The 23,530-nt window shown below is 32.8% G+C and overlaps 1 long non-coding RNA gene across 1 annotated transcript in view; it reads right to left on the bottom strand.

Annotated features, from left to right (window-relative positions):
* The window catches only part of LOC129051296 (uncharacterized), a 69,199-nt gene that overhangs the window by 23,592 nt on the left and 22,077 nt on the right, over window positions 1-23,530 (bottom strand). Inside the window, exons 2-3 of the long non-coding RNA XR_008515421.2 lie at window positions 15,525-15,606; window positions 13,652-13,790 (exon numbers count right to left, since the gene is read on the bottom strand). This is a non-coding gene — a long non-coding RNA (uncharacterized LOC129051296). The remainder of the gene's footprint in view (window positions 1-13,651; window positions 13,791-15,524; window positions 15,607-23,530) is intronic.

Raw genomic sequence — 23,530 nt, 5'->3', positions numbered from 1 at the left:
AGGTGTGTATATATGTAGATATACACATATAGATATCTACATATATACATCTATATAGAGACATATATATTAATATATCTATATATGTATATATACATATACATATCTGTATCTGTAGAAGACATATATTATATTCTATCTATATATCTTCTATCTTCTATCTATAGATCCATCTAAATTTGAAAATTTCATATATGTATATAAAAGATAAACACAAGCCAAATGAAAATTTGTTTAGCTATGTTAATATCAGACAATAGAGATTTTAAGGCAGAAATTATTACCTGAGAGGAAGATGTATACATCATCCACATAAAAGAATCAATTATTGAGGAAGTTGTCAAACTCGTATGTTTATATTCACGCACACACAGTTAACGCACGTGCATAATTTATAGAACTAAAAGGAGCAATAGGCACATCTTCAATCATAAAGACTTTAATATACATTTTTTGGTACATGATAGCAAAAAGGATACAAAATATCAATAATACAAACATTTAAAGCAGTAGGATTAAATACTTTGACATAAAAACTCCACTCAAAAATAGCAAAACATACAATGTATTATAGTGTATTTGGAACATGTTTCAAAATTTACCATAGATATCTATAGATATCTCTATCTAGGTAGGTAGGTAGATAGATAGATAGATAGATAGGAAAATAGATAGGTAGATAGAGAGAGAGAGAGAGATAGATAGATATAGGCTGAGGTTAGGCCCCAAGCAAGAATCAATAAATACCAAAAAATTGAAATCTTTGACAGTGTTTTTTTGTACAACAATGTTATTAAGCTGGAAATCTATAGCCAAGACTTCGAAAGTTAACAAATGTTTGGAAATTAAGCATCACATTTCTAAGTTATTCATGGATCAAAAAAGTAATTACAGTGAACATTAAAATATATTTTGAATTTAATAAAAATGAAAGTAAAAATACTGCTTGTTAAATGTTGGGAGACTTAGGCAAACCTCAGCTTGGAGATAAATGTATACGGTTACATAAATATGTTAAAAAATTAAAGCTCGAAAATGAATAATGTAATCGTCAATCTCAAAATTTTTAAATGTAATGTCAAATTAAATCCAAAGAATTAAAAAAGAGAAGATACATAAGAAGCAGGAGAAAAAGAAACAATCATAAAATAAATGAAATCAGCAAAAGCCAAAGTTACTATGAAAAGACTGATAAAAATATACCATGATTATGCATGAAACTAAAAAAAAGAGTATCCACAAATTCAAAATATCATGAATAATAACGAGGAAATCATTATAGATTCTATAGTCATGAGAGAGAAAAAGAGAATGTAATAAGTAACTTTAAATCAAAAATTTTGAAATAATTTGATGAAATAGATAATACTTCTAGAAAATCGTAAATAGTGACACAAGAATAACAAATCTCAGTAGCTCTATATCTGTTAAAAGTAAAATTATAATTGAAGCTTTCCAAATGTAGTGAGTCTAAATCAAGTAAAATATTAAAAATCTGAAATGTTTCCAGGAAGAAACATTGAATTCCTAATATAAAATATAACATATTATATGCAATCCCTTTACTGAAAATCGTGAAATATTAAGAGAAATTAAAGACATTCAACAGAAATAAAGATGTACCATGTTTCTCTGTTATTCCTAGTATTAGAAGAAAGATTCAGTATTTTAAATAAATCTATATTTGTAATACACTGAAAATCACAATACTGTGATTAGTAATAGTGTAATTTGCATTATACTTGGTGGCAACTGAAAAACTGCAAAATACAAATAAAAACGCAGTGCATAAATAACTTTGAAGAAAAAATATAATGTGAAGACTTACACTATTAAAGCTTTTATAAATGTATATTAATCATGACATTATGGAAAAGGTGCAAGTATAGATATTTCAATGAAAGAGAATGGAGAACTCATAAAGAGAACCACACAACAATATATTTAGCTGATTTGTGAAAAAAAATAGTGCTTCAGTACAGCAAGGAAAAGATGTATTTTCAATAAATTGTGCTGTCTTTCATAAATCCAGAGAAAAATGAATATTAACATCCAACTTCACAACGTACACAAAAATTATTTCATATAGAAGCCAATGTGTAACATAAAACAGTACAGTTTTTAAAAAGTAATATAGAGGACACTTCTATGACCTTAAGATTTAAAAAAAGACTCAAAAACTAACCACTGAAAGCTAATAAATAAGATAAATAAGTTAATAGTAATAAAATAACATAAACAAGGATTTGGAATCATAACTCGCTGAGAGTGAAAAGGCAAGCAACAGAATGAGTAATGAAATTTGCAACATAAATACAGTAAGAACTCTTAAAACATACTTTTTAAACTCTACAACTGAATTTTTTGAAAAAATAAAAACGTGGTCAGGTATGGTGGCTTACATTAATCCCAGCACTTTGGGAGGGCAAAGTGGGAGGACCACTTGAGCCCAAGAATTTGAGACCTGTCTGGGCAACATAGTGAAAGAACTCTGCCTATACAAAAAATTTAATAAATTAGCCAGGCATGGTGGCTCTGGCCTGTAGTCCCAGCTACTCCTGAGTAGCTAGGCTCTTTTGAGTTGGGGAGGTCAAGGATGCAGTGAGCTCTAATCAACCACTGCACTCCAGCCTGGGTGACAGAGTTAGAACCATCTCCAAAAAAAAAAAAAAGAAAAAAAAAAAATTAATAAATAAGAAATAAAAGTACAACCAAATGAAACATCAAGAAAGGCCTTTTCAAAGCACTTTACCACACAGAATTTTAAAAAAGTTAAAGAAAAAAATAAACAAAAGGAAATCAAGCTACTTATTATTAAATACAAATTAAAAATAAAAATAAATTCTACTCTATAATTACTAAAAGGCTAAACTTTAAAAAATAAAGTGTATTTAGGGTTTCTATACAAGCTGCACAAATGAAATTTGCACGCCCTGATGAATGGAATGTAAATCACTATGACTCCCAAAAATATTTGACTTAATCTTGTGATGAACATAATGAACGTATCCTTTCGACCTCACTGCCCAAATCCATCCTGACTTTATATGCATACAGGTGTTTGCATGTTTGTATGTATTCATGTATACAGTGTGTATATATATAGTGTGTATATAGAAATACATACATAAATGTGTACATATACTTCCTCCTAAAGATATGTATAATAATCTTTCTAGAAACATAATTTATATTAGATCCAAACTGGAAAAACAGGTATCAAATATGGAATAAATAAGTACAATGTGTTGCGTTTACACACAAACTGCATGTTAAGTGAAAGAAGTAGCTGTAAAGTATCAACAGATGTGAGGATAATGGTGAGAGGGAGAGTTACTACTGTGTAGGGGAAAGAAGGAATTTCCTAGGATTCAGCTCAGATTTTATTATTTCACATGAGTCATCTTTACAATGCTGTGCTCACTTTTGGATAATTTTTCAGGCTGTACATTTGATGTTGGTACATATGTCAGTATTATACAATAAATATTTTAAAAATCAACTTTCCAGAGTGTTATGAAGTGGATAAATTCCTTTAATTTGAAATCATGTTTCTTATATTTTAATTAGAGCTGCTTTCCTAACTGTCTGAAATTAGGCAAGTTAGTAACTTGTCTGTTGAGTTTACTCACCTGAAAACAAGGAATTAATAAGAGTAGCACCTTCACAGGTTAATAATGAGACTTAATCAGTTTAATACTTATAAAAAGCTTACAATTGTACAGACCTACATTAAGTTCCACGTAAGTGTATAATAAAAATTATCAATTATTAAATTAATACTACTTGTCCATCCCTATAACAGGTGCTAGGACAATAAATGTTATTCATTCCTTCCCTTAAGGAAAACAAAGAATGTTAGAAAATATTAATGTGAAAAGTGGTAATAGCTACGGAACAGTGTTCTCAGAGTAAGATACCTGAACTATTTGTGTAAGAATCTTCTTAGTGTATTTTTGAATTTATTCTAAAAATTATTGTGAGCAAATTTAGCATTGGGGCTAGAAATTCCATTTAAAAAATAATGTCAATTTTTTTAAATGCTAAAGGTGAAGAGCCAAGGCTGTATATTATGAAAAAAATGACACAAGAAGTAACAACACAGGTTTGCTTATGAAGGTCAAGAGAAGCTTTCAAAAATACTGAGATCCAGGAATGGGATCTTAGAAAAAAAATAGGAATTTTCCAAATGGTCAAGTAAAGTAAAACCATTCCAGGAAAATTAAACCATATGAGCCAAGGCCAAGAAAACTAAAATTGTATGTAGTATTTCAAACATTTAAAGTTTGATACAGCAGGTATCTAGGTGCTAATGAGAAGCATTTAGAAATAAAGCCAAAGCCAAATTGTCATAAGATGTTTGAACACAAAGCAGCAATGAGAAAATGAGTGAAAAGATTTAATCCCAGAAGAAAAGCACATATTTATTTCATCCTAGGAACACACACACACACACACACACACACAGCATCATTGGAAATAAGGCTTAGAATAAATTACCAGTGAAAATGAATGTTGATTTTTTATTATATTTTTATGAAAAGGTTTCATCCCTTTCATATCATTTGCATATATCCATATATGCAACCTTCAATAATGTAATTTTTATAATGATCATGGTATTGTACTCCTCAATATTTTGATATTTCCCTCTCAGTCTTCCTTTTATATAAACTCCACGAAACTTGTTCAAGTCTCTCCAGACTTTATTATCTTCTGAATTGCTGCCTTGATCAGCCAAGATCTTTTTGAACTTGGGGTAAAGATGCATTTTATCAGCCACCATCCAGTCAGATCAATTTGTTGGTGCCAAAATTGAGATCTTTTTTTATGTCCATTTGATTTACGTGGAGTCACAAATACCAAGGCATTCATTCCTCAGGGGACTCACCCACCAAACATTCACAAAAAACTGTTTTCTTTTTTCTCCTTTCAAGCATTTTGTTGCTTATTATTTTCCAGTTTCTCAGTTGATATTCATTTCATTCACTTGTGCACTGCTACAATAAGGATTGCTCAAAGAGTTTGTGATAATAACAACTTTTATCTTGGAACACGGTAACTAATTTTTAACAGCCCAACTACTCTAAATCACTAGACATCAGCATTGCTATCAGAAAATTAGTTTTACAAACACTTTCAAATAAGATAAAGGCAGAAACTAAGACCGTGACAGAAGATGGTTAAGTATAGGGTTGTTAATTAAGTAGAACTGACACATTTCATTACCAAATGAGAAGAAAAAGGCAATATTTTTAAGTAACTCTGTGGTGTGTCTTGCACACATTAATCTAAGAAGGTAATATAGAAAGGAAAATTAAAGAAAAATAATTAAGTATTAGGTACTGGAAGTACCTGTTAAAAGTTCAGAGGTTCTCAGTAGACAGATGTATTTGTAGAAATTTTAAAGAAATAAGTAGTAACAAAAGTGATGTGTGATCACCAAAGAGGACCAATTTCAGAACACTGGTGAAAATATTTAATGAGTGAATCAAACAACAGAAGTGTATAATGTGTTCTCCAAAGACTTGTACATAATGTTCATAACAGTTTTCATTATAATACAGTAATATTTGGGAAACAACTCAAATGTTCATCAAAAGTAGAATGGGTAATTTGTGTTTACTCACACAAAAGAGGTAAGAAAATGAATGTACTATAATGATATATAACATTGAAGCAATTTTCCAAACATTAGATTTATCATGCTGAGCAAAAAAGCCATACATAAAAGAATGCATACCGTATGATACATTTATATTAAGCTCAAAATCAGACAAAACTAATTCAGTGTTAGAAGTCAAGGTAATGACAAACCTAGATGGTCACTAACTGGAAGAGGTCAAAATGATATCTAAGGTGTGGGAGCTGCCCTATTTGTTGATCAATGTAGTGATTATATGACGTTGTTCTATTTGGGAAACTCATTGACCTACACTCTCATAATTTAGGACCATTTCTGTGTCTATATTATGCTCCAATAATACAAAGTAGCTAAAAATATAGAAGTAGAATCAGGAGAGGCTATTCCATGAATCAAATGGAAAAGCACATAGGGCATGATGGCTCACATCTGTAATCCCATCCCTTTGGGAGGCTAAGGCAGGCAGATCATTTGAGCCCTTTAGTTAAGACCAGCCTGGGCAACATGGCAAAACCTTGTCTCTACAAAAATATAAAAATCAGCTGGGCACAGTGGCTCACACCTGTGGTCTCAGCTACTCAGGAGGCTGAGGTGGGAGAATTGTTTGAGCCTGGGAGGCGGAGGTTGCAGTGAGTGGAGATAGTGCCACTGCCCTCCAGCCTGAGGGACAGAATGAGGCCCTGTCTCAAAACAACAAACAGCAACAACAACAAAAATGGGAAAGTATTCTGGAAAGAAAGATGTGACCAGTGAGTCCCAGACTATGAAATCCATGAAGACGAGTAGTCTAGGTAAACTTCTCAGGTGCCAGGAAAAGCTATTCACAGTGAATTGCTTCACAGAGTAGATATGCTATAAAAAAAGGCCACAGGTCTCTTTGGGGAAGGCATGGGGAAAGACTTACTGTGAGTGGTGCGTCAATAGTGCAGAGTCCTCCAAGCACCCTATTTAATCAAAGGGCTCTGAATCAGAAAATTAACATAGAAACTTGGTGGGAGGCTGTATCTCCACAGTGGTGACTGGAGTCAAGTTTTTGGCTCCAGCCCTTTAGAATTTCTTGTCATATGAGTTAAGCAATATTCTAAAAGGGTCTCTATTTTGTTCTAAGGATGTCAAAATCATTTAGCCACTGCCAAAGTTTTCTTGGTCCAAGGCACTCTGATGACCTGTACAACTCTACCAGCCTTGATTGTAGGTATGCCCACATTTTGTTAGGTGGTTAAGTGCTATAATGTTGCATCTGATTTTCTGGAATCACATCATTCCTATTGAAATCTGTGAGCATTTCTCAATTATGGCCTCTTTTATAGTCATATCTGGCCCACAGAAGTTAGCAACCAGAGAACTTTCACTGATGGAAAATCTCCCCTCACCCATGTTTCTTAATCCCTTAGTGAAGGGAGTCTTTTCTGGATCTTCTCATAGAACATAATAGGGAAGCGTGTGTGCAGAACACACATGAGAATCCATTCCATTGTTAGATGGTTCAACCTGTGGGAATGTTTATGATTAACTGGCTCTGAGACAAGGGCACTACTAAGTAATGTAATACTGTTTGTTGACTGAACAAATTCTGTAAAGTTAGCACAAAACAATAGCTACAGAAATTATGTGTATTTTCATCTGACATGGCTCAGTGATATTAGAGAAAGTATAGGTTTTGGAAATGTTACACTGAATGTGTATACGGGTTGAAATAGCCATTTTCACACGTTATCAGATAGGTAAGTAAGTAGGACAGAAAAGCTCTTTCCTCTCTAAGCTATTCATATTTTCATGCATTTATTCTGAATGTGTTAATGATTTGTAAAACACACATGGTGTGACTTTGATTTCTCCACTATGAATGGTGTTTCAGCACCTGGGCATCACGTAGTTTCCTTTATAAGTCTACATTTTGTTACAGTCACTCATTGTCATTACTTCAAAATGTTCACTTGTATAATTCTTGCCTCTGAACTGAAACACTTTACTCTTATTGTCAATAAGCTCTGTTTTTGAGGCAAAAAGAAAGATAATGCTGGCACATGAGTTTTACAACATTTTCTGCAAAATTAACTGGTTGAGACTGGACAGCATTGCTGGAGACCAACAGAAGCAGAGCTATTTATGGAGGTAGACAAAACAATAGAAGCAACCACTGTTGGATTTCCAGGACATATCCCAGCAATAGGCAGCAGGTAAGCACTGAAAAAATATTTGTTTAATAACTGAATGGTTGGATAAATGTCAAGTGCCTGGTAGAGACAAGAACAATTAGGAGTATGACTAGGAGAGCTTTAAATGAAGCAATGTGTTATGACTTAAAATAATATTAAATGAGGAATTGAAAACTGGGGGTCAAAATTACTTTCAAGAAGCTTGGTTGTAAAGACAGCAAATCAAAATTGCTACAAGTAAAATCATGAGTGTTTGTTTTAAGACTCACTTGTACATCAGTATAACATAGTGTTACACTTAAGGCTACCCACTTAGCAAATTTCAAGTAAACAATACAGTATCATTAACTATAGTTCTGACTTCTTTAAAACTTAAAATCTTTCTCTTATGGCAGATTTTTGATATGACTAGATTTTCTTTGTAAAAAATTTTTGCAAAATCTCCCAACCTTCAACAACAGAGAACTAAAGTTCTAAAGTGGCATTGTCTTGAATCGTGCTATGACAAAGATGTGTTAATGTGTTGTATAGAGGTGTCAGAATCTGTTTTATAGTTATATTTCTTGCAAAATTAATCTTTGGGCCGTACTTCATACCATAAGCTTCAATTAATACATGCAAGACTGATTCCCTTGCTCTGAGACCAACAATTGATCAAACGGAATTTAGGTTTATAATAGGATAAACAGTATTGTGAAAAGATAGAACTGATTATGATAGCTAAGTTGTCAAATATTATAATAAGCATATATTGCCTGTTTCTATGAAAGAATGATAAGATAATTAATTTTATGGTCTTATGTATTATTTCATCCTCTGTCTTCTGCAATTCATAAAGTTATGTGATACAAGTTTGCAACTTATTATAATCTAATAAATATTGTATAATTTAATTGAAATAATTGGGTCATCACATTTAAACTCTCATTACATTGACATTTTGTACTCAGGAAATAATTTGAGATTATTTCAGTTTTCCAAAAGATCATGAAACATAGACTGAATTCACTAAAACAATGTAAAAACAGTGTCTTTGAAATACTTTTTTTAATAGATAATACACTAAAGCTGAAAACTTTCAGCATTTTTCTCTATTTTCCTGTTCCAACATGACCATTGACCTTAAGCCGAGGAAACAATTGTATCTGTGAACTCACCATTAAATATATCAAATGAGAAAACAGGAGTCATCTTCCTATATTCAAATAGCAAAATCAATGTTTAAAAATCTTAATTTAGAGAAAGATTTCTCTTCGTTGTCTGCATGTCTGTGCTCTAGCAGTACCATGTTTCCTATCTACCACGTTGTTTTCCTTAGAAACTAGTGGACAGAATTTTGAGAAGAGGTTTTGTTTTGTTTTCTTCACAAGTGATTCATGAGGGTCCGTATAATTATGTAGAAGCAGAACTGTGTTACTGTTTTGGTTCTTTTTCCTGAAATGCAATCCCAAATTCTTCTCTTCAGTGACTGACCATCAATTATACAGAATGAACAATTTCATCCACCTTGTTAGTTATATGAACCAGATTCACTCCTTGTGGGATCATATTTGGGTCATTGCAATTGGTTAATAGGGAGATTCTGTATTGCAATATAATCATTTTGATACTGTATTTTTCTCACATAAAACTGCAAAGGAAACTCTTTTCAGAGTGAAGGCAAACCTCCCATCCATGGTTATAATGGAGTAGATCCTGCTAACACCTGGAAGTGCCTTTTTAATGGCTCTTGTATATTAAAATGAGTGCCTAGAGGTCACTATATGTCTTTCATATTGAAAAATGAAATATTTCAGTGTACTGAACTCATATAATCTTTTGATTCAAGTGAGTGTCCCCTTTCACTCTATATCTTTCCATTTCTGCTATTTTTTTGCTTCCTGATATTACTATTAATTTTATGTCACTTAAACATTATCATACCACATGCCTTTCAAATATCTCTTCCTGAATTGTTTCCAGAACCCTTTCTGTTTATCGTTAGTTTTCTCATTTTTAATTGCTAGCCTTATTTTTACCAAGTTTCTTCATTTTAACACTCTATATAGTCTGGTTGCCATTCTAGAGGATGTTATTGCTCAGGTTGTATCTTGGTAAGTTTTTAGCAAGTACCTAATTATGTTATCAGTTCAGCCTTATGAGTATTCTGCCTGACATTCTTTATTTTAACAATTCTCAGCTCCCTTGGTGACTTCATCTTCCTCTCGTAACAATTTTTTATTCTAGTTTAAATGCACCATGAGGGGTAATAATGCCATATTTTCTTAAGCGATTTACTTGTATTTACTCAAACCAAAAGTAAGTACTTATTATAGCCTGTTCAAAGTGAATTTAATTCAATTGGCCAGATTTGCAATATTTTAAATAGAAAACATTATCTTGGACAGCCTAAAGCTTCACTACATCGATTTCTGTGTTTCATCCTTTGAAGTGATTTGCATCCTCTGTTATTTATGTAATTATGGCCTATCTAGAGCTAGAATTCTGTAAGAAGTGTAACATTTTATACTAGCCTTACAGAGAAGCCAGGTATCTTGGAAACAATTAGTAAGAGGAAATAGAAAACAAAAATTCTCTCACCACTTGATGATACTAAAATTTCTTTTATATGTTTTATGAGGTTAGGGTAACATTTGTAATATTATTTAACAAAGAAAGTAGAAATATAATACCATAGGCCAGTTTTATCTTGGACTCAAAGTGAGACAGAGGAAAATGTTAATGCCACTAAATCAATCAGTGGTTAGCCCAAACCCAGGGTATATTAATAAAATTATGACAAAATTATCAGTTTATTTCAGGACTGTAAAGTTGGCTGTGCATTATAAAATCTATTTTTTCAATGCACCAAAGTAGTTAACTAAAGTAGAAAAATATATGGCTAGTGTAATAGATAAGCAAAAGTTCAATACTTGGTTTTAATAAAAACTCTTTGAAAACTAGGAATTAAAGTAACATTCTATCCTGTAAACAGTAACAAAATCTATAATAAAAGTTATCTTTAAAGGCAGAGAATGAGATAAAGATTCTCACTATCAATATGAAAAATATGATTACAGGCAACAAGTTGGTAAGAACAATATAAATAAGTTTGGAAACCTGGAGATGCAAAATATCCACTTTGGACAAGAAAATAGCCATTATTATCCTTAAATATTTCTTGTGCTTGGCTTCTTGAATATAGTAGTACTCAAAATGGGGAAATCCCCCATTCAAGAATAAAAGTTGAAATTAGGTAGAAACTCAACTCAAATTTTAGTCACTCCCATCAACAATGGAGACAAGAAATTCTGTATTAACTAGCTCATAGAAGTTTAGTGTATATACAGTTTTTTCATTTATTTCATCAAATTTTCCATATTGATCTTATAAAGAAAAGACAGTTGGGACTGTTAGTATTGTTTGAAACCATGAAAACTATACCTCTTGGACTAAAAGACAGGCATGGGACAATGTCAAAAACATAGAATTAAATAGCTACTTTGTAGTCTGAAGGCCTTGGTCAGAAAATGAGGAAGTGAAGAGCAATGGTTGGTCCCCTCCAAATCTCATGTTGAAACTTAATCCCTAATGTGACAGTACTGAGACATGAGGCCTTTAAGAGGGCTCTGGCCTCATGAAAGGATTAGCCCATTCATAGTTTCCTGTATTTAAATAGTTAATTAATTAATTGGTTATCATGGGAAAGAAACTGGTGTTTTTATCAGAAGAGGGAGAGAGACTTGAGTACAGCATGTTATCGTATGTGGCATTTTCATCATGTGATGCCCTGTCCTGGCTCAGAAGTCTGTACAGAGTTCCCATCAGCAAGAAGGCCCTCACAAGATGTAGCCCTTAACCTTGGAATGCTCAGTCCCCATAACTGTCAGAAATAAATGTGTTTTCAATATAAGTTACCCAGTACAAAATATTTTGTTATAACCATCAGAAAACAGACTAAGACAAGTAGGATCGTGAGGACAATGGAGAGTTGGCCTGACTCTGAGATCTGCACTAGACATTAGCACACAAATGAGGTACAAGTCACACTTCCACAAATGTATTGCAAATTATCAGTGATTATTTTTATCACATGAATATATTTCACACATTTATTTGACAGAGTTTGGAAATTAAATAATAATGTGTATCATTAATGGAGAAGGAAACCAGGTTAGAAACACATGCCACTGTCCAAGGTCAGAGAAGGATGCAAACCTGTTGGGTAATATTCCGATGAAATGGTCACTCAGCAGTACATGAGTAGAACAGATAACACTGTGAGGAAAGAAGATTACTAAAAACAAGCATGTTCTACTAAATAATATTTGTTTAGGCTGGTGCTATTAAATATTCATCATAAAAATGTATTCTCCAAGAAGTCTGTAAATACTTTTGAGATTCTCCCAAGTTCCCATAGCAATAGTAAAGTGAGAAGATGCTAGCCAGAGAGCTCTCAAATCTCCTTTTTCATCCCTATTTGCTTTTGCTGACCTTGCTTCTTACTATACTGTGAAAAGAAGAAAGTGTCTACAGACTCTAATTACCATATCTGCCCTCCTTCTGGAGCCTCTACCCACATGCTATGTTTTTCACCATCTCTTGTGCATTAACTATATATTTCTCTCTCTCTACAGACAATTCCTTCATTAGTGCCTTAGATCTTATTCTCTCTCATCTACTACAGACTGCTGTGGTCTTAATTTTTCCTTCTTTCTCCTTCATTACCAATTTTTCCACCCTATTTCCTTGAAGCAACTTCCATGTCAACTACAGACTAACCTATTTCTCTGCCTCTTCTTCCAACAAAATTTCTTGATAGAATGGGCCATTGTCACTATCTACAGTTATTTTTTTTTAACTTTTAAGTTCAGGGACACATGTGCAGTTTGTTATATAGGTAAACTTGTTTCATGGGGGTTTGTTGTACAGATTATTTGGTGCCCATAACAAATGTCATTTTGAAGTCATGAAAATGGAAGTTTAGTTACTGTGGGTTTAAAAGAAAATGAAAATAATGTGTACAATTTTTTTTCACTTTCTTTTAAACTCAACAGTAACTAAACTTTCATTTTTATGACTTCAAACTGACATTTGTCAACGTCACCACATACTTAGCGTTGCTAAATCCATTAATCGTTTTTCAATACTCATAAGCCTTAAACAGATCAGAAACATTTGATATACTTCCTCCACTTTGATACACTTTCTCTACTGCTTACAGCTAAGCACTGAAGGACATTTACCTTGGGGGCATTATAATCTTAATACAGTTTTTAGAAACATATTGCAGCAGATGGCAGTACTGTGCCATGAGGAAAGGACACATTTTTGATTTGCTTTTGTGCAAACCATTTGTGCTTCCTAGAGCTGGGTATCACATGGCTTTTGATTTTTCTTCTGTTTTATTTGCAACACCATCTCAATCTCCTTTGGTAGTTTCTCTGCTTCTCCCCAAGCTCTTTACATTGGAGTATTCCAGGTATCAGGCCTTAGACATCTCTTGTGTATTCATCCTACTGCTTTTGATGACATCACTCATTACCATGCTCTAAACACTCTTGAAAAGCCAGTAACTCACATATTTACATCTCCATCTCAGAACACTTTCCTGACTTTCCAACTCCTATTTACATTCCACTTGAATATTCAATATACATGTCAAAATTTTAAAAAGTCCCAGAACATGAATTCCTGGCTTCTTCCTACTTATTCACACCTAAACCTGATCCACCTATAGTATCACCTATCTCCCATGATGGCAACTATAACTTTCCATTCGCTCAGCAGAAACTTTGAAGTTATTTTTAACTCATGTTTCTTCCCTTACACCCATATTTAATTTATTAGGAAATAACATTGGCTCTACCTTCCAATCATAACTCCAATCCCCCACTTATAACCAAGTCCACAGGTGCTACTCTGGTCCATGCTGCATCTCTCACTTGTTTCACCAATCTTCTGACTCATCTGCCAGTTTCTCTGCCTTCAGTCTTGTCGCCTTTACTCTATTTTCAACACAAGAGTCAGAATAAATATTTTGTAATGGAGTGAGTTTAACTTCTTACAAAAAGTGATCTAGTGTTTCTATACCTCACAAAGAAAAAATTCAAGGTACCTACCATGTTCTACTAAGTCCTGTTTTCGCTGATCTTTATTCCATTAAATAATAATTCCTATATCAAAACCTTTATTTTCTTTCGTTATGGATTTTTTTTTTTTTTTTTTTTTGAGACGGAGTCTTTCTCTGTCACCCAGGCTGGAGTGCAGTGGCGCAATCTTGGCTCACTGCAAGCTCCACCTCCCAGGTTCACATCATTCTCCTGACTCAGCCTCCCAGGTAGCTGGGACTATAGGCACCTGCCACCATGCCCGGCTAATTTTTCGTATTTTTAGTAGAGATTGGGTTTCACCATGGTAGCCGGAATGGTTTCAATCTCCTGACATCGTGATCCACCCACCTCAGCCTCCCAAAGTGCTGGGATTACAGACGTGAGCCACCGTGCCTGGCTTGGTTAGGGTTATTATGTCATCAACAAATCATCTCAAGAAAAGATGAATTTTAAAGTCACTAGACCCTGAACCTGCACATCAAAAAAGATTTTTTTAATACAAACATATTAGAGAGATGTGATATTCATCAGCAGAATTATTTACATGCTACTCCTAAGAAACCACAGGAAATGTTTTCTGAGTAACTACCACAAACATTTTGGTAATTGAGTTTCATAGAACTACATGTAAAAGATAAGAGCTTTGTCTGTTTACTGTGTGTATGATGTCTGGATGGCCTGAGGCCTTACCCTCTTCAAAAAAAAAAAAAATGAAACAAAACATGAAAACTGATTTTCAGGCAATGGTAAAGACTCTCTTAAAAGCCTTAGTTCTAACTTTTGGAATACCACAGTATTTTAATCAGACAGAGAAAGTTATTTTATTTGTACCATTGCCTAGGATTTATGCAAATGTGTACTGATTTCCATAACGTATCATACACCTTATATTCCTCAGTCCTCCAGATAAATAAAGTAGATAAATCAAATTTAAAAAAAATAATAAGCTAAGACTCAGCTATGTACTGGGTTAAAATCTCCAGAGTTTTATCATTAGTCTTTTTCCTGCTGCCTCTGCAATCAAGCACAGAATCTTTTCTTTGAACCTACATATGGCAGGCCCATGAATTTGGGTCTAAGAGCACATCCTGTGCCTGATATAAGCAAATCCTGTTCTAACCATTTCCAATGCCTAAAAGTGTTTATCTCTTCCCCAGAAACCCTAAAACTTAAAGACAATAGGATCTGGAAGGACACACCAGTGGAAATTGGCTATCTCTGTGGACCAGGAAATTTCATCTACAAAAAGGTATTCCAGAAAGAAAATACAGTCACCATGCTGGGAAGAAGGCTTTCAAGTGCGGCTGATCACTCATTTGGCTATCAGACATTAAAAAAAAAATAAAACAAAAACCAAAACCAGAACAAAAGAGAAAGAATTCAGCTGGAGTTATGCTTCCCACATGGAGACAGCACCTGGGGAAGACTTGACTGTGGTTCTCACAAGGCCTTGAAATTTAAGTTTTCAAGAGTAACTGATCATGGTATTGAATTCAGATGAAAAGGTACTCTAGAGAACAAATTACATATTACATTTTAGATGGTCTTTCTGTCTTATTTCCAGTGGGTTATTTTGACTACTTTAAGAATCACATTTTACTAGGAATCAAAAGTTACTTGTTACATGACCTTTTCTTTCTGTACTCCCAGTAATGGTTCTCACAATGTCCTTTCCAGTTAGCTCAAATTGTCCTCCCAGCAGAAACAGCACCTGGAATTGTATAACCAACAGTTTTATTATTGACAGAGTAAAAGTGAGACCACCTTCTTTATAATTGTTGATAATAAAATAAAACTAATATGCATCCAAGTATTCAAGCCTAGCTATGGTTTGAATGTGTCCCCAAATTCCATGTGTCAGAAATTAAATTCCCAAATTTATGCGTTGTTGCTATTTGGAGGTAGGGCCTTTGGGATGTAGTGATATACGATGTCATAAAAATAGGGCCCCCATGATGAGATTAGTGGCCTTATAAGAAGGGGAGGAGAAATCTGAGCCGTATGGTGCTTTCTGCCATGTTATGATACGGCAAGCTGACCTCTCCAGATGTAGCTCCTCAACCTTAGACTTCCCAGTCTCCAGAAATGTAAGAAATAGTTTTCTTCATAAATTACCCCATCTTAATATTCTGCTATCTCAACACACAATGGACTAAGACAAGCTCTACTTGTAAAACAAACAAAAACAATTAATTGGCTTAATTGAAAACAAAGATTCCAGTTAACAGAAAAATAGAAACTTGGGATTGTATGATAGCCACTACAAAAAACAGGTCTATTGTTACCTCATTAACTTTGTGATGTAACTTCCCTCCCATCTAAGTATAGATTGATACATGAAACTAAATTTCTGTTACTCATTAATATTTTGTTGACTATTATAGAGCTATTGGTTTAGATCCCACGCTGGAAAAAAAAATACCCATAGGCTAGGTTTGTCTTCAAGACTTAAAATAATAATAGCTATATACATTAAACACTCAAAGTTTAATCTGTGCCTTTCAGTTTGTACCTTATAATAAGACTTTTTTTTTCTTTTTGGTGACAGAGTCTTGCTCTTGTCGCCCAGGTTGGAGTGCAATGGCATGATCTCGGTTCACTGCAACCTCTGCCTCCCAGGTTCCAGCAATTCTCCTGCCTCAGCCTCCCGAGTAGCTGGGATCACAGGCCCCCCGCCACCACACTCAGCTAATTTTTGTATTTTTAGTAGAGACAGGGTTTCACCATGTTGGCCAGGCTGGTCTCGAACTCCTGACCTCATGATCCACCCGCCTCGGCCTCTCAAAGTGCTGGGATCACAGGCATGAGCCACTGTGCCCGGCCAAGACTTTTATATTAGATGATGGCCATGGATGTTACTGAGTTGCAAAACTGAAAAAAGCTATTTAGGAAGATTGAATAATTACTAAAAGGTCTACGTAGTCATGTGCTGCATCACAATATTTTGTTCAACAATGGATCATATTATGATGGCGGTCTCATAAGATTATAATGCATATTTCATGTACTTTTTCTATATTTAGATATAGTTAGATCCACAAATACTATTGTGTTATAGTTGCCTACAGTATTTGGTAACATGTACAGATTTGTAGCCTAGGAGCAATAGGCTATACCATATAGCCTCTGTGCTATAGAACATCCAAGTTTGTGTAAGTACATTACATCCTATGATAATCTCACAACAATGAAAAGGTGTATGCAATAGGTTGTATCTGTTTGGCTATATAAAAGGGTGAGATTCCTTTCTGTCTGCATTCTCTTTAGTGGATTGCCTGTGATGTGCATCACATTCTGGTTTCATGCTTATTCAATAATAAAATTGCTTTTTTTCTCTTCTACCTCTGTAGAGAGGTTTTCAAGGTTGGAATAAGACTGTTTTTAACTATATTTTCTCAACAAAACCTAAGTTGCTTTAGGATAACAAAGGTAGCTTTCTGATGTTCACACCATCCCTGATATTAGGAAGTTAAATATTTCTTTTATGTTCTACTCAAAAATATTTGCAAATCGAAAAACGTACTATAGAGTGAATACCTTATGCTCTATGAATATATGAATGTGAAAGAATGTTGTTATTCTTGAAGATGATGTTTCTCAAAGCCAAAATGTAATTTTTCCTTTATTAAAGGATTTTAAAATTACTAAAATGTACTACCAGTAGGCTTCCTATTTTCAACAAATTAAATTATGGAAGGACATAGTTGATTGTAAACTTAGAAAAATATTGCATTTGAATTTTAATATGTATTCTGATATAATAGCTACATTTAAAATCTTATAACCAAACTAATCTCTCATAAAAAATCCAACAGAAAAAAATTTAATAAAAATAAGACACAACTAATAAGAATAATAGTGGATAACATTGTCAACAAATGTTGATTTAAAAGAAACATTGTCTGTATATTGTCTACTAAAGTGTACTTTGTGTATATAACAGTAAGTTAGATCTTGTGATATGTTTTTAAATTAGATTTCATTTCTCTTTTGTTTATTCAAAATAATGTAGCCCCACAATATCTAGGTCTCTTTTTATAAATCCCATCTATCTCATGTATTTTCATGGTCTGCTCTGAAGAAAAGACCGAAAGGAAAATACATGCCAGAAACCATTAGGTAGATTATATATTTGACTCAGATGTGTGTATGAATAATATTTCCAATCAATTTCAATGTATTGTAAGTGCAGAAAAAGTGTTCCAATTTTAAAAATAAATAGCCTCTTGTCTCAACATAATTTCTACAAGCTTGTGCTTCTTTTCCACTTTGTCTTAATTCTTTCCTTGATGTTTCCAGATGACCTTTGGCAAGTAACTCAATTTTCTGTGCATTTTTCACTTTTGTCTAATAAGTATTTCCTGCTCCTCTTGATAACAAATAATCTTCTGCTAAATCTTTTCTTCATTCATTCATTCATGTATTTATTTTCAAGCTATTAATAATAAACTTTAAATGCATATTAAATGCTGCATGTTTTCCTATGCACTTTCACATTTCTACTTGGGTGTGTAATTTGCACTCCACGTAATTTCCTAGCATTTTCCACTGTTAGCAAATAATTCATGCTCACTTCTTCCTAAGGACATTCTGCCATTCCTTTTCTTCCTAGAATGAATTTATCCCTTTTCCTTACCAGCTCAATTTTCATAAATTCTTAGTTTGATTCATTCAAATTCTCCCTACAAAGCTTTATCAAAATCTCGATTTGTCATATCCTGTGGTTTATGCTTTCATAGCAACTTATAATTTTCTCAAACATCATTTATTAGTATTTAATAAACTAATTCTGTAGACAGAAATAAACTTTGATTTCTGTCTCCATTCAGATTCCAAGCTCCAAGCTTCTTTGGCTTTCTCATAGTAGTTAACACAGTGACATGCTTAGCACCTTGCATATAGTTGACAGTCACTGAATGTATGACAAATAAGTAAATGAATATAAATATTTATGTCATATATAATATTATTATGTTATGTATAACATATATTTATATATGACATATTTATGTCATATATATTTATACATCAATTATATATAAATTATACACAGATACTCACACACATACACACATATGAATATAAAAGGGAATGTGACCATAGAATGAAAGACTTCCCCTCTGAGCAATTACGTTGGCACCTTCTAAGTATATGGCTGAATCTACACACAGTAATTGCTTTATTTTCTTTTCTGAATTAAATATTCATTTTTCTAAGTAAGCTATTTGATAGTTTTAACAAATAGATGAAGTCAAAATGTTTAAAGATATTTTTAATGCAAGCAGGATCTAACACAATAAAAGCTTTTCTTTCCTTACTGGGAATACTTGGGTCAACAATAGAAATAGATTTTTCACCATACAAAACCACTGTAAGATTTTTTAATTTCTAGATAAGAAACAAGTATGTATCCATCAGGTAATTCACAAATGCCAAAATTACTGAGTTGGGTAAAATGTTTAAGCTCAATTTCTTTTAAGTTGATTTTCATTTTAGGTCAGGGAAAATGCCCCTCCTTCCCTGAAAAGGGCAGCATTTTACAGCCACCTTGGAAATGATTGATGAAAGAGTGCTATTTTCCTTTCCTGAACATCCTTGGTGCATCATGCAGTGGATTGAAGGGGCCAAAAGCTGAAAAATGGTTGGTATTCATCTGGGATTTTGTGCCCACTCATGTGCTCCTGCCTTCTATCCTGTGACCCCCAGATTTTTACATTTTGAAAGAACTTGGTTTATTCTCTCTTGGTTGTACTACTTTACCAAATGAGAATAAACACAAGGGTTAACAGTATCAGAAACAATATCTAATATATGTGTAGATAAACATATATTTGGAAAAAGTGGAATTATTACTAATCCTAAAGGCATGTTGAAGACAGCCAAATTCATGGAAGTGGTCAGTAGCTAAACCCATGTGCTTTATTAAGAGATGTTCTCTTCTTTCCCCTTTCTTAATGTTTCTGTTTCAGTTGTTTGTTCAATATTTTGTTGGCAGATTCATCATTCTTCTCTGTTTTTTTTTTTCTTTTTGAGATGGAGTCTCACTTTCTTGCCCACGCTGGAGTGCAGTGGTTCTTTTCTTGGCTCACTGCAACCGCTGCCTACTGGGTTAAAGCAATTCTCCTGCCTCAGGCTCACAAGTAGCTGGGATTATAGGTATGCGCCACCACACCCAGCTAATTTTTGTATTTTTAGTAGAGATGGGGTTGCACCATGTTGGCCAGACTGGTTTCAAACTCCTGACCTCAGGTGATTTGCCTGCCTTGGCCTCCATCCCAAAGTGCTGGGATTACAGGCATGAGCCACCGCACACAGCCCATCCTCCTTTTAAATATAAATTTTTTATTATCTTATTATTTCTTCTTTCCTTTTAAAGATTTTCTCTAGAAAATGTTAACCATGTCTGTATTTTGAATCTTTATACTTTATTTCTCACTAATTTGTATCTCCAAAAATGATGTCCCTGTTGACGCCTAATATTAGATTTTTAACTGTCTCATAGATACCTCCTCTTGGATATTTCATAGTAGATCAAATTCATTACATGACTAGATGATTTCTAATCAAGAATAGGAATTTTTAAGGCGGAGATAAAGTTAGGAAGTTATCTCTACTTTGGTACTTTGACATTTTGGACAGATAATTCTTTGTTGTGGGAACCTGACCTAGGCATTGTAGAATATTTAGCATATTCTTCAGCGTATTAGTATTGGCTACAATTTAGCCAATATACTTGGTCTCTACCTGCTACATACTACTAGTGCTCTTCCCCCACTTGCGATAATCAAAAATGTCTTCACACACTGCCAAATATCCTTCATGCATGAAAATCACCCTTAGGTGGGAATCCCTGATCATGTTGACATGAAACTTTATTCAGAAAGTAACACAAATAGAGACAAAGTAATAAGAGGCATTTTGGAGGAAGACTCAGTAAGGTTAATGATGGTGTATAAATGAAATTAAAAATAAGGAAGAATCTCAAGTTGTTTTCTAGGTTGGTTATTAAAAATTTCCTAAAATTTCTTGTATTTTTAAATTTTTATCTTCTATGCTTCTCTTCATACTATTTCATTTATGTAGATTTGTTTCCCCTTCCTCTATATGCTTAATAATGTTCTATTTATGTTTAAGGCCTAAATGATCTATTAGTCATCATCATTGTGACTATTTCCCCAGCCTGAAACTATAACACAGTCAGAATATTTTCTTTCTTTTTTAAGCCATTAGATATCATTTATTGTGATAAGTTTATTCCTCATGTCTTTAATGATAGAATCTTGTGTCACCTTATACATCACAACATATCACACTGCAAGGCATATAATACGTGCTTTAAAATGGTGAGTGATTTACTTAGCAATTAGATACAGCATAGTAACATTTTTTTCAGAATGTACAGTTATTATCATCACAGGTATTCAACATACATTAACATTAGTATTAATTTTGAAATAATATGCTGACTGCAGTCTCCATGTTTTTTTCCAAACATTTTTTGAATAGACAAAGTAAAATATAGATGTAAATTATAATTTTATTATCACGAAGTATTTGATATTCAGAATGGTTATACTTTTATGTATGGAAACTAGAAGTTTATCAAGTAACTCAATAACCATCTCATATTAAACACAATAGATGGTCAAAAATGACTTTGAGGAAGGTAAGTGATTCTCCAAGAGACAGAAATCCTGTTTGACATGAATTAATATCATTTTCTTAAAGTTATCTTTTACATTAGGGAACGTGTTCTTAGACTCAAAAAAAATTGGAATATTAAGAGAGTCTGTTTTAAGCCTAAAATTTCAATCTATAAATATTCTGTTCAATTGTTTAGAAAATATATGAGGGGTTAAAATTGTACTTCAGAAAAGTCTTTATAAAATTAAGTTTAAAATTGTAATAAAAATATTATACTCAGAATAAAGAATTAAAATGAACTTTCAGAGCCAATGTATTTAAAAGTAACTGTTAGAAAATTTTGTATGTATGTATCTGAATCAAGTGAATTACGTTGCTTCAATCTTTTAAACGCCACCCCTACTAGGTTATTGTAAATTATTTCACTAAGATTGAACTTCTTTAATAAAAAAAAAATTTGCTTTTCACTTGTAGGAGAGTGCAATAGTATTTTGAGATTGTGTAATTTATTCCAAGAGAATCTGAAGTTTTAGTTTAAAAATAAATCCTGCATTTTTAAAATTTAAAACACAAATAAAATGTGATTTTTATTGTGCCATCAAACAGAATTATGGATTATCAATATATATCAAGAGGTAGAAGATTTTACATTGTTTAAATACCAAGATTAATTTAAGAAAAATTAAAATCTGAATATTTGGATGTCTATTTTGTTTGCAAGACCTCAAAAAAAACTAACTTGGACATTTATACAGAATTGGAAAAATGAAATCATATAATGATCTTTTGTCAGAAAAAAGCCTTCTATTTGCTACTCAGACACATTATTTAAAATAATCAGATAACAGAAAATGAAAGAGTATATATTTGCATTAATGCTTAAAAAATAATTTTCTCTTGCCAGTTAAGCAGAACCATATTCCATTATGCAAATGCAGTTTTTGTGTTCTGTACTCTGTTCATCTGCCTTCACATAAAACTCATTAGGTAAAGTTCAACATACAGATTTTAAAATCAGTCATAGTATTTCTAGCTCTGCTATGGCAAATCTAAAAGCTGGCCTGCCTTATAATCACCTTCTTATAATTTTTACATTTCACTTTACCACATATTTGATACTTGTCATCTCTAAACTACCCGGAGTCACCAGTTGATAGTTTCTTTTTAATCAAAATTGCAGTTTGTTGTTTAAGTTTGAATTTTTTTTCTTTTTTTTCTTTTATTATTATTATTATTATTATTATTATTATTATTATTATTATACTTTAGGTTTTATTGTACATGTGCGCAATGTGCAGGTAAGTTAATTTCTTCTTTAGTAATTAACCCTTGCAAGGGAAAGGCAGTTTCACATCTATTGAAGCAGCCATTTTCTCAGTTTTGTGCCAAAGATTATATATTTACAATGAAAATAACATGAAGTTATTTTTTTTATTTCTAGAGAAAGTTCTCACACTAAAAATAAAAAAATAGAAAAAGTTTATGCTATGTGAAATTTAACCTCCTTTGTTAATCACACTTAAATGAATGAGACTTGCAACAATAATTTCACAAAATTGGTTGTTGTATAATTTTTTAGTGATCCAAAGTTTTCACTAAATTTTGACTTTTCAGGATTCATAGCTAGAACTTTGACTATTTCTACAAAACTCTCATAAAGCAATAGCACCTTATTTGTTGATATTTGACTAAAATATTACTACGATTATAAGAATAATATTGTTAATTATACAATAAATCTTAACCTTATATTGGGGCAACACTCATCACTTGATATTTATATTATTAAAGGTGTAAATAGATCTAAAAACCTCTGTACTGGGACACACTTAATGTGCAAAACATTATAGTAGGCACTTTAAGTAATATATTATTCATTTGATCCATTTGTGAGTTATTATTAGTGACTTTATAAAAATCCCATTTAGTAAGACCTAGTGTGTTGAAAGAACAAGATTTCAAAAATACTTTCAGACAATCAATTTCGAGGG

The sequence above is a fragment of the Pongo abelii genome, chromosome 19 (genome assembly GCF_028885655.2).
Source record: "Pongo abelii isolate AG06213 chromosome 19, NHGRI_mPonAbe1-v2.0_pri, whole genome shotgun sequence".
NCBI lineage: Eukaryota > Metazoa > Chordata > Mammalia > Primates > Hominidae > Pongo > Pongo abelii.
Note: the sequence above shows the minus strand (reverse complement) of the source record. Positions and strands in the feature narration are given on the sequence as shown.